At 38.4% G+C, this 15000-nt stretch overlaps 1 protein-coding gene across 1 annotated transcript in view; it reads left to right on the top strand.

Moving 5' to 3' along the window:
- The window catches only part of LOC143296525 (thioredoxin domain-containing protein 16-like), a 390867-nt gene that overhangs the window by 135855 nt on the left and 240012 nt on the right, over positions 1-15000 (top strand). The gene's annotated exons all lie outside the window — the stretch shown is intronic.

Genomic DNA, 15000 nt, shown 5'->3' with positions numbered 1-15000 from the left:
ATTTATTTGATCAGTATGGGAAATATGATCAGTTGGCATTGAAACAAATGTTATCCCATCCGACCCCCTTGTCAAAAGACCTTTTGTAGGTACTGACAGTAAGCAATTTCAAGTTTCCCTCTTTGTGTGTGTGCGCGGCCAACTTTTGACGTATTAAACAGTAGAAAATATTTTCAACAGATTTTTGACTCACTTGTGTAAACAAAGTGAGTCTATGTTTTAACCCGGTGTTCGGTTGTCTGTGTGTGTGTGTGTGTGTGTGTGTGTGTGTCCGTGGTAAACTTTAACATTGCCATTTTCTCTGAAAATACTTCGTCAATTGACACCAAATTTGGCATAAAAATAGGAAAAATTCAGTTCTTTCCAGTCATCTTGTTTAAAACAATATTGCATCTATGGGATGGGCACAATTTTTTTTTAAAAGAAGCCAAATTATATGCAAACTGAATTTACTGTTTTATATATATATATATATATATATATATATATATATATATATATATATATATATTATTCTCTAAACTTGGCACTTTGATCTGATATTCTGACACAACAACAAGAGCAGTCATTTTTATCATTTTTTGTTCAAACAGGAACTTCTTTTGCATGGAAGTTATATTTATTTTGCATGTTTTTGGTGCAGATAGTAAAAAAAGGAAATTAATCTGCAATTAATGCTAGGGGGCTTAATTTGCTTTAAACTGATCTTTCTCATCTTAAACATTACATTTTGAAATTATACTCAATACATAAAAAGCTTGTGTGTTTTACTCTCAGTGTTCAGGGCTTTCACTATGTTCATTCGCCCAAGTGGTCTTTTTCGGAAAATACTAAAATCAATACGACGAGTGGACTTTATAGATCTATTGGCTGAGCCCTGAAGGTCATGGGCAAAAATCAATTGCGTACACATATATATATATACACATATTCAAAGCGCGTGCTCATATTCTTCGCGAACGCGAACGACGCCATTTTGTTTCAAGTTGTTGATCTGCCCGTTCAATCCTATATTCAATGGACAATACACGATAACATGTGATGGAAGTTGAAAGAAGGAGACCGTTAAATATTTATTCAGAGAAAGATTTGTGAACGCCTCATCACTTACTGGATTATGCCCTAAACTGCCATAAAAATATCCACAGAATCAGTCGGAATTCACAGATAAAAATAATAAACCATGAGAGTTAATACCCTTGAATTGATGAAACGTAAAAATTTCCAGTCTTGACTTTTCTCAAAATGAAGTCCTTTTCACTTCATACGACGTTTAGAAGTACTTGTACTTGGCTCTCCATGTTATTAGTTTAACAAAATACTCAGTTTTCATATCAACTTTAAAACTATAAAACTAGAATGACCATAAAAGAGAAAATGAATCGACAGTGTCAACCGGGTGTAACTAAACTTGTACATCTATCTAGATCCAGAGAAAACGGCTAAATGTTGCAGTGTGATTGCGGCGATAGCCACGTCTCCTTTACCGCGGACTTAAAAAGAATTTTTAATTGCCCTTAAAGATTGTTTGAATGCCCAAGATACGCCAAAATAATATGATTTAAACAGCGTTCTCACTGCGAATACCGCAATCGATTTATCGCCCTTTAAATATTATATTTTTGAACGTCAGCTAAGGAGCCCCGATAGTGTAATGGGTAAGACAGTTTCTTCTCACCCGAACACGCGGGGTTTGAATCTGCCGTTAGGACTTTTTTTCTTTTTCTTTTGATTAACCCGAAACTTTATAATAACAAACACAGAACACATTTTAACGATTAGATTTTTTAAAAAGTGTATCACAAGTGAGTCTTGAAGGCCTTGCCTCTCTTGTGTAAATTTGTTTTCAACGCAGTTCTTGTCAGTCAGTTTCAAAAATGCAATTTTATTTGCCGATAATCTGCGAACATCTCTTATATTACATTTGCCTATTGTGTTGCATGATTTCCTTTATTTTTGGTGTTTTTTGTTTGTTTGTTGTTGTTGTTGGGTTGTTGTTGTTGTTTTTTGTGGGGTTTTTTTGTTTGTTTGTTTGTTTTGTTTTGTTTGTTTTTTTGTGCATTAGGTCGCACATTAAACTGTGTCACCACACACACACACACACACACACACACACACACACACACACACACACACACACACACACGAGACGGTAAACCGAGGTCCCGTGTGCACTTGGAGCACGTAAAAGAACCCACGGCAACAAAGGGGTTGTCCCTTGCAAAAACCTGTACCAAGGAAAAAAACAACCCCACTTTGACAGGTAAACAAGTACACGTGCAGGCAGATAACAAAAACAGTGAACATGGGTGGCGCTGCACCGTAACGACGCGCTCCCCCTTGGGAAAGCATCCCGGCCAAATTTCACACAGAGAAATTTATTGTGACTTAATACAATACAGTGCAATACAATACAATACAATGCAATACAATACAATACAATGCAATACAATACAATACAATGCAATACAATACAATACAATGCAATGCAATACGATACAATACAATACAATACAATACAATACAATACAATACAATACAATACAATACAATACAAATCTGGAACTGCGGAATTGGAAACTTAGAGAAGTTTGAAATCGAAATCGAAATCGAAACTTTTTTTTAATTGAGGGAAAAGGAATAGACACTTATCGGCCTGTTTTTATCATACCCTCGTAAAGAAAACGTATCAACTAGTCTAGGAAATACAGAAGGAAAACAAAGTGGGGAAAAAAATACATACACATTACATGGCATCAAAAACAAGAACAAATGACTGGCACAGAAAATACACAATTCTCCACCAAACAAAGAGAAATGAAGAGATGATGTGACACCGCAATGGCGTCACGAGTTAAGAATAGCATCATTGACCTTCCCCGCTGTCGAAAACAACCAATCAGGGAAGAGTTCGTTGCTTCGTGTAAGGAAAGAATAGCTTTTTCTTTCTTTCTTTTATTATTTTTTTTAACCCAAGCTGGCTGTGTGTAAGTGTAACTGTAAGGTTAGACAGCCCCCAGCTGAACGCTACTCAGTGTAACTGTAAGGTAAGACAGCCCCCAGCTGAACGCTACTCAGTGTAACTGTAAGGTAAGACAGCCCCCAGCTGAACGCTACTCAGTGTAACTGTTACACTGTAAGGTTAGACAGCCCCCAGCTGAACGCTACTCAGTGTAACTGTAAGGTTAGACAGCCCCCAGCTGAACGCTACTCAGTGTAACTGTAAGGTTAGACAGCCCCCAGCTGAACGCTACACTCAGTGTAACTGTAAGGTTAGACAGCCCCCAGCTGAACGCTACACTCAGTGTAACTGTAAGGTAAGACAGCCCCCAGCTGAACGCTACTCAGTGTAACTGTAAGGTTAGACAGCCCCCAGCTGAACGCTACTCAGTGTAACTGTAAGGTTAGACAGCCCCCAGCTGAACGCAGCGACTCAGTGTAACTGTAAGGTTAGACAGCCCCCAGCTGAACGCTACTCAGTGTAACTGTAAGGTAAGACAGCCCCCAGCTGAACGCTACTCAGTGTAACTGTTACACTGTAAGGTTAGACAGCATCCAGCTGAACGCTACACTCAGTGTAACTGTAAGGTTGGACAGCCCCCAGCTGAACGCTACTCTGTGTAACTGTTACACTGTAAGGTTAGACAGCCCCGAGCTAACTTCCATCACCGTCTTCACCCCCTCCCCCACTCTCCTCGCCATTCGCACACAACCCTAGTGGGTGTGAAAAACGTATGTCAAGAAATGAAATGTCATTTCACGTCAGAGATGGCGTCTCACTCTGAGTGAACACTTCGGAATCACAAAGTGAAAACGCTTTGTGCTTTGCAGTTTATCTAACAGCTAAGTCAAAACAGAAGCGAGCTGGCCTGTTCTACGAATTCTGATGTCCACGTAGGTACAAACACAGTAGTGGAGTGGAGGGGTGTGGGGTGCCAACCACTGTGGTTACGAACAAAATCCCTGTACGTCAAGCAGCATTCGTGAGACGCAGTTTGTGTTGCTGGTAACTTTTTTTTCCCCTGCTACGGCCATGATCTGAACTGATAGGAAACCGTCGTGAAATATGTCCATGATTCGGACACCACCACCCCCTATCCCCCCCCCTCCATTTTCGTGTTTTCTGTTGTTGTTTTAGGGAGGGGTGGGGGTGGGGATTGGGGGTGGAGGGGTACGGGTAGTGTCTGTGGTGAAGAGTGTAGGGGGAACAATAATTTTCTTTGTCATTGACAGTAATGTGGCAAGGCAAAAAGCCTTTATCTATGAGCATCAGATACAAATCTCTCTCTCTCTCTCTCTGTATATATATATATATATATATATATATATATATATATATATATATATATATATATATATATATTACGTGGAACCGTCGCGTTTCGTCGCACAGTTGGATTTCGATGACAGAAGGTCTATCAGAATCGCCCCAAACTGGTCACTGTAATTACAATCATTCCAAAAACAGTGTCAGTAAATGTTGGACTGCTCTTTCGTTTCAGTTCAGCATATTTCATTTGCCAACCCACAGACGTTGTTGTTGGGTTTTTTTAAACATTGGAAAATTAAAAGGTGACTGAACACTGCTCAATTCCCAATCTCTCTCTGGGTTTTTTTTCTTCATTTTCTTTTCTTTCTTTTTTTTTCTTTATCAGAGATAATTTTGTTTGCGATTGAGTTGTTTTTTTTTTGTTGCTTTTTAAAGAACAATTTGTTTGTTTGTTGTGTTGTTCATTTGTGCTTATTCGTGTGTCAGTTCCTAAACTGACTGAGTTTATTGGAGTTCTTGCTTGTTTCATCCTGTTTGTTTTATCAAAGGGTGGCCCCGAGATAAAGGAAAATACTCCACCACGAGAGGTTTTTGTTTCTTTGTTTTTCATTGTCTGTTTCTGTATAAAGACATAGATTGATGGAGAGAGACAGACAGAGAGAGAGAGAGAGAGAGAGAGAGAGAGAGAGAGAGATCTTATCTTCCAAAGCCTACGTGGTTTACCACAATTTGCAAAAACTGCTTTGTGAAGTGTTGTTTTCACACACCTATGGTGCTGTTTCTTTCGTGTAACCCGTGTGATATTTTGAGGGGAATGATATCGTTGAGAGCGATGGATACCTCATTGATCTTCTGTCCTTCACACTTACCAACATTGATTTTTGTTTCGGTTTTCTCTCTCTCTCTCTCTCTCTCTCTCTCTCTATATATATATATATATATATATATATATATATATATGTGTGTGTGTGTGTGTGTGTGTGGAGGAGGAATTTTGTTTAATGTCCCGTCACACACATCGGTGATTGAAGACATTTTGTTAAAGTATTTATGAATACATTTGAGTATCATCGGTTAGAGGGGGTGGGAGATGTGAATGAATGGAGGGTTGGGGGAAACTGGGCAAATGAGGGTGAAATGAGGGTGAAATTTGAAAAAAAAATCTAAATACAATTACAGGAAATTACTTAAAGGACTTCGTAAAAGAGAAGTCGTTAAACTGAGAAGCGAAACAACTGATAATGAATGCAAAAGTCAAAAACATTCTCAGTCACTTGTGAAGACACACTTTCGTGTACATAAGGCTTCATCAAGCTACAGTAAAAAAAATTATTAATTGTCAGGTTACTAAAGCATATGCACTTGACATTAGAACAATACTTGGTCCGTAATGAATTTGATAATAGTCTGAGAGCTAAACTCAAAATTGGTCTGCGAATCGGACCAAAGTCTGAGAGAGTCAACTGACGAGGTTTTAGACTTGAATTCAAGCACCTATAAAAGTCTCTTTCTAGTATATTGCTTATTTCCTTGTATAACAATGGGCAATATACTTTTATACTATCTGTATGATTCTTTGCTCCCCTTTGCTGCCCTGTCTGCTTGGTCGTTATAAAGGAATTCAGTATGGGATGGTATCCAACAAAAATCAACATTTGTACCTTTCACAAATTAGGGAGTGCAATAAATACATAATTTCAAACAATAAATCTTCTCTTTGATTATTCTCAAAAAGGAGCAAACTTTTTAAAACAGATTGAGAATCAACACAAAAAAGGATATTACTTACTATGATTGGTATATCAAAAAGATTATTTAAAGCCATAAGGATAGCCACCAATTCAGCTGCAAAAATTATGTCCCTTACCTAAATAATATGATTTTTCTGTTTTTAGGTCAGGAATGACAAAAGCAGATCCCGCACTGCTATCATCCAGAACCGAGCCATCAGTGTAAACTTTTAAATAATAATCAAAATTTTCTTCTAATTCAATTCTGACAGATGCTGCTATTATATGTGGAGATTCTCCTTTTGTTGTGTCAGAAGGACATATGTTGACATTTGCTTTTGTTAACTCCCAGGGAGGAATAGGTGGCACCAGAACACGAGGTGCCATATCATGTAAATCAATGTCTGAAGAATTTAAAATATCTGACACATATGTGCAAATGGTTTGTAGATTTGAATTATTTTGTGCATTTTTTGGAAAATCAATATCAGATCTACTATTTAATTCCTCAAAATTATCCACTGCTGTACATCTCACAATATATTTAGCAGAACTTAATTTTCTGATTAAATTCATCTAGTGGTAGAATACCCGCAAGCTTATAGGCTTCTGAGGTCTTAGTATACACAGGTACCCCTATGCGCGCGCGCGCGCGCTCTCTCTCTATATATATATGATAAAAGTGTGTGTGTGTGTGTGTGTGTGTGTGTGTGTGTGTGTGTGTGTGTGTGTGTTTGCGAAAGTGTGCAAAGCATTTGTGCTTTCATTTAATGCCTTTTTACATAATGTGATATTGGACGAAAGTAAGTATTCGTGTGTGTGTGTGTGTGTGTGTGTGTGTGTGTGTGTGTGTGTGTGTGTGTGTGTGTGTGTGTGTGAGTGTGGAAGCCACCAATGAAAGCTGTATCCCAGCCTCTATATCCCCACATCACCTGTACCGTAAGTCCTTAATCTTACGTCTTCTTTGAATTACTCGGATAAAAGCCTACTTTCTGGATTATTTGTGTCTTCACAATTATGTCTGCATTCAGAAACGCACGCTTATGCGTACTAGCGCCGTGCATGCGCACGTTAAGGCACCTACCTGGAAATCTTTGTTTTTATGTAATAAATGTTATTAGTTCCTTCATTTGCGAAAAGGTGTTGAGGAAGTTGTGTCTTGTCCGCCATATCCCCTTCGTTCCAACCTACCTGCTCGCATGATGGTTTTTGTTTGTTTGTTTGTTTTGTTTTGTTTTTGTTTGTTTGTTTTTGTTTTGGAGTTTTGTTGTTGTTGTTGTTGTTTTTTATCCTATTCCCACAAGTGATCGTCAAATTTATCCAGCAGCAGCCAAGACTTTGTCGTAGTATTGTTTAAGGTTGTAAACGTTTCTGCTTCGTTGCTACACTCGAATCACTTGATACTGCATTCACTGGTGCCGTGCATTATAGCTGAATAAAGGTTTCTTCTTTAAACCACATAAGCGCGGGTGTCTTTTTCTTTTTCTTTTTTTCTGTTTGTCTCTTTGTTTATTCATTCATTCACTTTTCATGTTTTTTGTTGTTGGTGGTGGTGGTGGTGGTGGTGTTTTGTTGTTGTTTTGTTTTGTTTTGTTTTGTTTTTGTTTTTCTTTTTGTTTTGTTTTTTTGTTTTTGTTTTTGGTTGTTGTTGTTTTTTGTTTGATTTTGTGTGTGTGTGGAGGGGGGGGGGCGGTAATTCATCCACTTTTCAGTTTATTTACTCATTCGAGTGGGGTTTTTTCTCTGACCAACTCTGTCTTTGACTGCATGTGTCCGTGTTGTTTTCTTGTTATTGTTTGTTTCGTTTTGGTGTGTGTATGCAGTCAGTAACACGTCCTTCCCATGTCATGGACTGTTCAAAACGACATGACAAATTTCGGTCCAGGTTTCTCAATTCCCACATGTATGAAATCATTTATCTATTCATTCATTCATTCGTTTAGCTGCGTGTCAGTCTGGGGAAAAAAGAAACGATCTGCATGAGAATAAGAGCGACTGTAACGGTCTTCTGTCCACAAAAGTGAATGTCACCTTAAGCACATGATTGCACATGATTGTAAATTATTTTCAACATATTTTTGTCAGGCAAAGGTTTGCACATTTGTACATCTGTAATGTACAATACTCAGTCTAATGTCATCATTTTAGATGAACAGACTATAAATAAATAAACGGGAAAAAAAGTACAATTCATTATTACCAAAATATTGCTCCGAGTACCGATCATTCCACGTCAAAATAATGATAATAATTACAGGCAGAACAACCACTTTGCAAAGACGTCGATTGCGCGTGATACAATAATTCAGCTTCGCACTGAACTGAGCACACGAACAGTGCCCATTTCCGTACAACATTGTCACATTCCCTTGTTATTTCAAAATATACTTGTCAACTTCACGTCTTTCAGCATAATGATAGTCCTAGTACTGACTTCTGTTGCGGACACCCATGTACACTGATGGCTGTGCTGAGAACAGCAGTTGATGTCATGGCTGACAGGCAAGTCACGTGTGATTGGAGCAAAGGGACAATGCAGCTTTTACTGTTAATTGATTGGTAGTCAGTTTCAGACACACAGTTTTGTGATCTTAAACTTTGAGACAAATTAAAATGCTATATTCTGCTTTTGTTTCTGTAATATATATATACGGAAATAGGGGACAGAGTGAGGGAGGTAGAGCGGTTGATGGAAGGGGGAGTGGGGTGGTGGAGGAGACAGGGATCCAAACTCTGACGTCAACATGACCATAAATGGCAAAGTGCGCGAAGTAAAAAATTCACACAGGGCCACTTTGAAAAGAGCAGAAAATGATTTCCACATGGAAACATCTGGAACGGGAAACCACGTTTTTCAATGAACCTCACAGGGTGTTTCAAACAAACACATAGAAAAGGAGAGAAAATGTCAAACATGTTCAATTGTCAAATAATCGACTACTGATGATGTCTTTGGAATATTTTGTTACAAGAGAATTTCTAACAAAGGTCTTGGAATACCAGACTTTCGATTGTTCGATTGTATCAACAACAATTGTGCAAATGGCAAAACAAAAAAAGTTCTGTATACATTGACATTAATATTAACATTGATTATGACACGTTTCTTACGAGTCCCAGTGGTCTAAGGAAACTGAACCGTGTTCTGAACGTTTCTTGCTCCACGTTTTGCAGGCCTGTCAACATACCCATCATATGGTGGAACTCCCCACATGACGAACACTCCAACAGAAACCAGTATGTCTCTTTCCAATATAGAGAATTAAATTTCTGATTTCAAATGTTGACATTTTAAATTCCGCTATTGTATCGTAGTGATAAGGATTGTAGTACAGACTGGAGAATCTACACAGAACAGAATACTGATCAAGGTCTGCCTCTCATTTATTACATACGACAGTACCATTAAGTTTTGTAATGAACTTTGCTGCCAACATTGAGAAGCCCTCTGCTACACACACACACACACACACACACACACACACACACACACACACACACACATATATATATATATATATATATATATATATATATATATAAATTTTCTAACGATTTTTCAACTTTCAAAGAAGGGATTACAAACCATGAACATGTATTTGTATAACTGAAGACACAACCGAATGTAAGCCTATATATATATATCTTTAAATGATTTAATGGAGTTTGGGATATGATATATTTGTGAAATAGCATAGATTTGCCTAAATATTAGGTGGGTTTTTTTGTGTTGTTTTTTTTGTTTTTGGTGTTTTTTCACACTTATGTGTTGAATGTCAAAATTAGCGCCTTCTAAATCCCCGCTGGTGAGGTATCATATTGTGGGGCCAACATTTTGTGGATTCGTTTGAGCAGAATTCAGGGGGGGGGGGGGTTGGAACAACACAACGACTGGAGTCTCTCTGGTGAGTGGTCTGAAAGCAACACCAAAGTCACCATCGGAAGATGCTGCGAAAAAAAAACAACCCAACAAACAAAGAGTTACGTGTGGATGTTGATTCAGCAAGTATACACTTCTAACTTAGTAACTTCTAACTGCTTGCGTTGGAAACAACATGACTCGCAACTGGTCGTTCAAAACTACAGACGACACAACATGGACGCAATAATACTTTATTATCCCTGAAAGAGAAATTGTTAAACGCATTTATTGATTAAAAACAAATAAATAAATAAGCGGCAGATTAAACACCATTAGCTCCACAGACCACCACAAAGTTTGAACATGTTTTCACATTCCAACAAGAACCTGTATTCATAATGAATATGCGCTTAACACAGATATAATATTGCCATGTTATGTTACACGCTGTGATCTAGATTGTAAAGATACTCAATCTAGATAGATAGATAAAAACTAAAAGAAAATATAGGGAAGTAAGCAAATTATATTTTAGATGATAAAATGCAACACACACACACACACACACACACACACATATATATATATATGTGTGTGTGTGTGTGTGTGTGTGTGTGTGTGTGTGTGTGTGTGTGTGTGTGTGTGTGTGTTGCATTTTATCATATAAAAAAAATATATGTGTGTGTGTGTGTGTGTGTGTGTGTGTGTGTGTGTGTGTGTTCATTTATTTATCTATACATACATACATGTGTGTTGTTGTTATTATTGTGGTGGTGGTATTATTCATTCATTTTGCTTATTTATTTATTTGCTTCGTTCTTTCTGTTCCCCCTTTTTTTCTCTTTTCTTTTATGTGATCTCATCTTATAAGAGTGAAGTCGATCAATCACATTAAAGAATTCTACCAACGAGATATGCACACACACACACACACACACACACACACACACACACACACACACACACACACACACACACACACACATTTTATGTCTATCATATTCATCAGCTCCACCTCATTTTTCTGTGTTCGTGAAAGTTGCAGACGAGGGGTAGAAAGAGGCATAAATTAAGCACACATTTTCACTGGTCAATAGGAAGGGCACATGCACAGAACTAAAAGCGCACATGATCCGGAAGATATGTTTGCTCGAAAAATGAAAAGCTTCTGAGCTGTAATCATAATTTGAGCGATTTGCCTTTACTATGGAATGTTTTCATGTAATCGTGTTCGTGCGAACTGATATTTAGAGACTGATATATCTACCAATTTGGAAAACACACAAAATATCTGTGCGTTGGGTGTGTAATTAATATTTGAAAGCATCGGAGTTAAAGTGAATGGGACGTTTCGAAGTAGGTCGTGCTTTTTGAGATAAATCTGATTTTTACCTCTCATTTGTTTTTTGTTTGTTTGTTTTTTACGACAATAAGCTTAATTCCAATCGTGACTTTACTCTTTTTTTATTCACGGAAACCTTTGGTAATTCCAATTCTGACTCACCTTTTTTTCGCGACAATCTTTACACTTCAGAAGCGCTTCCACTGCATTGAAGTGCACGTTTAACAGCGAGGTTTGGGCACTGCTGTGAATGGTTCATTGCCTTGTTGATGAGCACGTGTTTCCTTTGTGCGTCACTTCCTGTGCCTGTCATGAAGAGGTTTGGGAGTTATTCTCTCTCTGTCTCTGTCTCTCTGGTGTGGCTTGGCGGGATGGGGGGGGGGGGGGGGGGTGGGGGGGGTGTATGTGGGTTTAGTTTTTTGTTGTTTCTGTTGTTGTTGCTTTATTGTTGTTTTGTTGTTGTCGTTGTTGTTTGGTGGTGGTGGTGGTGGTGGTGTGTGTGTGTGTGTGTGTGTGTGTGTGTGTAAACTGAACAACTTAATAGCAGAAGAAATAAGGTTCACGAAATCAAATAATCGGTCAAAAAAGACTTAAAAGCGAAAACGAAAAAAGAATATGACAAAAACAAACACTCGCTCCTTTCCACGAGTGGGCAATTACGTGTTTTTGTGTGTGTGTGTGTGTGTGTGTGTGTGTGTGTGTATGTGTGTGTGTGTGTAATTCCAGGTCCATTCCAGGTCCATGACCTATCTCTCTCACTCAAAACAAAACACAAAAAAAATATTAAGAATAATGTGACTGCCAGAACGTAAAAGGTAACTGTCAACAAACTGGCGCACTTGTTGTCATTGTCGTTGTCGTTGTTGTTGATCTTCTTCTTCTTTCTTTCTTTCTTTCCTTCTTTCTTTCATTAATTCTTTCTATTCTATAACTTGAAAATAATATTTCCTTTTTTCTGACATGTTAAACCCTCACTTACCGGTTTTGTTGGGAGAATCCAAGTTTCGTTCTGTTCATTTCCCCTTTTTCCCCCGTGGTTTATTGTTCCCCCGCTCGTTGTTTTTTCCCTCCACTTGAAAGGTCTGTAAAGTGGCTGTGGCTGAGTTGGGTAATCAATGATCCTTTAACCATGTGACCTACTGCCAACGATCACGCTGGCCAGTGAAGGGCTGTCACTTGAGATGGACTGAACGTACACGTCAGTGTGTGTCACCATTCTTTATTAATTCTGGGCTTCTTCCTCTTGGGATCACTTTCGTGTTGATCAGCAACATGAATGGTACCGCTGAAGACTACACGAAACGTGGTAACTGCATTTAGAATTCATGCCCCTGTGGTCTCCTTTCACTATGGCTCATCAGTCAGAGGGTTGCTGCAGTGGTGGTGCCGGTTCCTACAGAAACCCTTTCAGACCGTAGTAAATGGGTGTTGGAGGCGTAAAGCTGAGGCTTCTGGCAATGTTAATCATTAACCCTTTAGGCGTGAAGCTGTGGCTTCTGGCAATGTTAGCTATTAACACTCTAGGCGTGAACTTGAGGTTTCTGGCAATGTTACTCATTAACCCTTTAGGCATCACAACTCCGATTGGGTGACTACATGCACATTGAACACATTAACACCCTGACTGCTGATTCTTGATGAGGTCACTGTGTCATGACTTTGAAGTGCAATCACAGCGTTTCATGTACGTTTAGGTGATGCCATTGATTAGTTTGTTTGTTTGGCTGGTTGTTTTTTTGTTTTTTGGGGGGGGCTTTTTGTTTGTTTTGTTGTTGTTTTTTTGTTTTTGTTGTTTTTTGTTGTTGTTTTTTGTTTGTTTTGGGGTTTTTTTTTTACATAAATGAAGCACAATCCCGAGATTAAGAAGTCCAAGTAAAGAATGATAACTGACATCCTGACCTGTAATCTCGGGATGGCTACCCAAAAGTAACGATCATATTCAACGGCAGCAGTCGGGGGGTTAAGTATTAATTTTTTTTTCCCGCAGCATCACGAGTAACCACAAACCATGGAAGTCATGCCTGCAACTCTCTTGTCCTCTCCAGATAAAGACTCACTGACCCGAAACCGGTCCACTTGTACAACTCCTTTCTGGTGTTCTCCCAAGGGAAATAACCCGTATTGCTTCCTGAAAAAAACAAATAATTTATTTGAGGTCTATTTCTTTTTCTCTAGATCTACCAGGACAACAGGTCATTGGTACTTTCTACGAAAAATAACAAGACAAACAAATTCCAATAGAGTTATTCATTTGATTACTTATCTATCCCTCTATTTATCTATTTACTTATCTATTTCGTTTTTGGTTTGTTTTTTTGTTGTTGTTTTTTGGGTTTTTTCATTTATTCATTCATTCATTCATCTACATATTCATTTATGTATGTACTCATTTATTTATTTGTTCATTTATTTATTCATTTATCTGCGGGTAGCTTTTGCAACTACAGAACAATGAGAACAATGAAAATCAAAATAAGAAGAAGAAAAAATCGTCAAGGTTCGTATCATGAACATTGTGTGCGGTTCGTCTGAGGTCTTTGGTTTCTGTGTCGGGCCGACTGACTGTGAAGATATTCACGTGGTGAGGTGACACAAACCTTGATCTTTATTCTACTGAAATTGGCATTGTGGCGTGACGTGTGCTTGACGATAGCGCTTTAATAGCACATTATTATGTCTGTCTGTCTGTCTTTCTCTGTCTCTGTCTCTCTGTGTCTCTCTGTCTCTCTGTCTGTCTGTCTGTCTGTCTCTCTCTCTCTCTCTTTCTCTCTTTCTCTTTTTTTATTGTCGTTATTGTTATTGTTTTTGTTGTCAATTCTTTGCACTCTTCGCCAGTTTGTCTTTGAAATTATGACTTTTTTCCCCACACTGACCTCGTATTGATAAAAATCATTACGTCAGGTTTTTTCATGCATAAAATAAAATACATGAAAAACACGGTAAACAAAATAACTTTCAAACACACATGTTGGTAAATGAGAAGAAGGAGAAGAAAAAGAAGAAGAAGAAAACCAAACCATTAAAACAGCAGTTGAAGCGTCATCTGTTTCGAACATCTTATATATATATATATATATATATATATATAGAGAGAGAGAGAGAGAGAGAGAGAGAGAGAGAGAGAGAGAGATGCGCAATAGCCAAATGGTTAAAGCGTAAGACTTTCAATCTGAGGGTCAAAGGTTTGAATCTCGGTAACGGCGCCTGGTGGGTAAAGGGTAGAGATTTTTCCGATCTCCCAGGTCAACACATGTGCAGACCTGCTAGTGCCTGAACCCCCTTGTGTGTATACGCAGCAGAAGATCAAATGCGCACTTTAAAGACCCTGTAATCCATGTCAGCGATCGGTGGGTAATGGAAACAAGAACATACCCAGCATGCACATGCCCGAAAACCGAGAATGGCTGCCTACATGGCGGGGTAAATAAACAAAAACGGTCATATACGTAAAATATTACATGTCTGTCTGAGTGTGTATGTGTGTGTGCCTGAAATCAGATTGAATGTCACAGGAAACGAATGATGAGCGCCCAATGGCAGCCGTCAGTCGGCTCTACCCAGGCAGGCAGCCTGTTGTGCAAATGACCCCGTGTTCGTAAAGCGCTTAGAGCTTTGTCTTCGAGAGGATAGGCGCTATATAAGTATTCATATGAATCAATCAATCAATCAATATATATATATATATATATATATATATATATATTCGTTCCTTCTTTTGCTTAACGTCTATCCACATTTGTGATTTTCGACGAAAATCCATTGTCTCCCCCACCCCACCCATGCCTTAAATCATCAC

This window comes from Babylonia areolata, chromosome 21 (assembly GCF_041734735.1).
Source record: "Babylonia areolata isolate BAREFJ2019XMU chromosome 21, ASM4173473v1, whole genome shotgun sequence".
NCBI lineage: Eukaryota > Metazoa > Mollusca > Gastropoda > Neogastropoda > Buccinidae > Babylonia > Babylonia areolata.
This window is presented reverse-complemented; position numbering and strand designations above follow the sequence as displayed.